The sequence below is a fragment of the Euprymna scolopes genome, chromosome 22 (genome assembly GCF_053919585.1).
Source record: "Euprymna scolopes isolate OS-2025 chromosome 22, ASM5391958v1, whole genome shotgun sequence".
Taxonomy (NCBI): Eukaryota; Metazoa; Mollusca; class Cephalopoda; order Sepiida; family Sepiolidae; genus Euprymna; species Euprymna scolopes.
In genome coordinates, this window is record NC_136503.1 from 104,602,203 (window position 1) to 104,605,959 (window position 3,757).

Genomic DNA, 3,757 nt, shown 5'->3' on the forward strand with positions numbered 1-3,757 from the left:
TTTCAGATGAAAAGTGGTTTTTAATTATTTTTATTTATTTATTTTATTTATTTATTTTTAAATTATTTTTATTTATTTATTTATTTATTTATTTATTTATTATTATGATCAGATACCTTGGATTTGTTTTATAAACACACACTGTTACGAAACAGTGGTAAAAAAACAAAAAAACAAATATATAACAAATAAATAGTGTCAAAGACAACATTCAGATTGTTTCCGGTACTTGGCCTTCGGGCCAAGACCAAAGTGTAGTATCTGTTCTGGCAGATACTGCAAGCAAAGACCATATGTGGGGGTAACTCCACATATCAGACCTTGGTCAATGTAGGGGCAACCCTTCATACCAATTGTCACTATCCAGCTCCCCTACTCCCCGGGGAGTTGGTCCCCATTTCTCCTTCACTCCTCACTTTAAAAATCGGCCTTGTGCCTAATTTGCTCGGTGGGGGAGCAAATAAATACCTCAAAGACAACATACTGTCAAAAACCCATCCAGTACCGTGAAATTTATTTAGTTTGGATTAGCTTTTAAAAGTATTTTGTTTTATTTCTATTTTAAAGTCATTATCAAGACTATCAATAATTCCCCCCCCCCACTCTTTATCTGTGCCTAAACCTAAATGTAGATTCTATGAACAAAGCTTCTTTCTTAGAACTGCACGCCTGTGGAATTGTCTTCCGTTTTCCTGCTTTCCAGCTGACTACAATATGGCTGTCTTCAAGTCTACCGTAAACAAGTTCTTGATGAGCCGTTCCATATAAGTTAACAAATTTACCGAATTTTCATTACTAATGATTACTATATTTTCCAATTTCTACTGTAAACTCTGTAACCCTTATCCTTGAGTAGCCTCTTGGCCTTGATAATGTGGTGATGCCTGTGTAAAAAAAAAAGAAGATATTTAGGTATCAATTCACGGCCATTCTTCTTGTTCTAACCTAACGCCCGACACTGTTTTTCAAACCGAATAAACACTTTAAAGTGAGTAAAACAGTTAAAAGCTTTTCCAGATAGGTAGAAGAGTAACTTATCTTGCCTAACGTTTATTTGTATATTCGTTTTTTCTGTTTTTTTTTTGTTTACTTGTTCGTACCAATGTGTTACCAATAGTACATACATATATACATACATGATGATTGCAACGTCTTTTCAAACAAGTACCACTCCCTCAGACTCATGAGCCCAAAAATGACTTCCATCACCACAGGACCATTTTAATAGACAAATGCCTGAGGGAGTATCTATGCACAGATGATGTTACAGAGTCTTAGCTTTGTACGACAGCTAAGTCTCTCTCTCAGTTCAAAATGTTGAGATCCAGCAACAAGCAAGAGCAAGATAGCCAGCAACAAGTTAAACTGCAGACCAGCTTAATGCGGGTACTGGTCTTCCGCTTTATGGTTTTTTAAATCAGAGATTTGCTTCTCCTAGAAAGGTTGCCTTCACCACGGCTTACGGCAGCCCTCTCCATTCTAACACACACATACATACACACAAACACACACGGTGCTAGTTGGCCGTTGACCCCGAAAAATACATACATACATATATACATACATGCATACTTACATACTCACACACCTACACACACATATATATATAGTTTTATTTGTAGTATTCCGAATTTTACTGGGTTTATAATATAATTCAGTAATCGTTGATATAACAATAAATTTTAAGCCAAAAAGAGATGACTTAAACTGTAAGCTACAAAATTATATTTCATAATTGAGCATTCATATATTGTTTCAACAAAAACCAAGACTTCAAAGAATGTGTTGATAGCAACAAATAGTGTATTTCATCATTAGTTACAATTGTTTCAAGACTATTCGGACAAATCCAAACATTATGTCATTTGAAAACTTTCACAACAACAGCCTTTCTTCAGATTTATTGAACAAAAAACACTTTAACAATAAAACATTATGGAAACCATTTCCCTTATAAGGAAAAGAAAACAAGCGAAAGTATTTCACCTATATATCATCCTTGCAAAGTATTTTATCAAATTTTAGTCATTTAAAAAATTTAAAAATTTATGACGTGAAATGGTTAAATTTCAAATCAAAAGATTTTAATTATTCTATGTAAGACAAAGAATACATTTGTAATATTATAAATGTATTACAGGAAAAATATTATAAATACAGATTGGATCATATTACCTCACTGCTATCAAAGACATTCACTTCGGATTTTACCATGCAATTTGGATGTGAATTTTTATATCCTTTTCATTAACTTCCCTTACTCTATGACATTTAAATACTTAAAAAAAAACTTTTAATTGTGATTTTCCATGTCACTGACTTCAGCAAATAAGGTGTAAACCATTATAATTATTTGCTAATATCTTCTCCTCTGAAGAGATGGTAGACATCGAAATCCTATAGGATAAGGAGTTATAATATTTCAAATGTATTCTTTGTCTTACATAGAATAATTAAAACCTTTTGATTTGAAATTTAACCATTTCACGTCATAAAATTTTAAAAATTTCATTGAATGACTAAAATTTTATTTATTTGCTCTATCTTGTATATCGAGCAATCTTTATTTAGATGGGATAATACTTCTAGAATATTACTGCCAATAATATTTTGTAAGACCTATAATCACAGGTTTCCATACCAGTTGATTGCTAGATAATTTTAATCTGAAGAATATATTAGTCCTTGCGCAAAAGAGCAGGACACAAAATGTTTTAAATAATAATAATAATAGAATAACAATAACAAAGACTTTCGCTGGCGAGGACTACTATTGACCATAACCAGTTATCAATCCTTTTGAAATTTTCATTCTATTTTTCTCTTTATGTACTGAATATTTGTTAATGAAACCTATATGAAATATGTTCCTTATCAAATTTTAAAGATTTCCTATTCTGAAAGAAGTTTTTAAAAATTTAATCTAAAAAGTTATTTTAAAGATTTTGTTAAAAAAATTCAGATTTTCTCATTATTCAGACCTGTATTACAAGGAGGGGGTTGCAAAAAATGAGTTGTGGTGTGAAGAGAAATACAAACTGAAATAGAGAGAATATTCAGACCTGTAATAATACAAAGAGGGGATTGCAAAAATGAGTTGTGGTATGAGGAGAAATACAAACTGAAACATAGAGAATATTGACCTGTAATAATACAAAGACGGGGTCGAGAGAGAATTGGAGAAAAACGAGAACCTGGAAATCGAGGTTGATGTATGTTCTGTCTTTTTCTCTCTATGTAAAGTTGAGCATACAAATAGAATATCAGCATATGATTAATTGGTACATTTTAGGTCAGGATTGGTTGTTGGTTGTTTTTGTTTTACGGCATATCAACCTTTTTCAGGTTATTTAATGCCAAATCTAGTTATTTTGAGGAACGATTTTTTATGGAGTATATATTTTTTTTTAGGTCAGATTCTATTTAATCCATAGTTGGGACCCTAACAGGTACTACCACTCCGGGTCAGAGTGGACCTGGGAGCAATGCCAATTAAAGGGTGGCTCCACACTCCCCAAGGCCCACAAGGTGTGGCTTCACCATCGGATATAGTTTTAGGTCATATCCAGGACCTTTAGGTCAGGAAGCCAATATCTTCAGACAGCCTAATCTGGTAGCAACAAGACAACAAATTGGAAATGATGTAAGACTCTTCTGGTTTTGATTCTTCGTATTTTGCTGAACGAAAATGTATATACAAACACCTCTCACACGTTATATGAGTGACATATGTGCAGTTGTTGGCAATGGAAAAGGT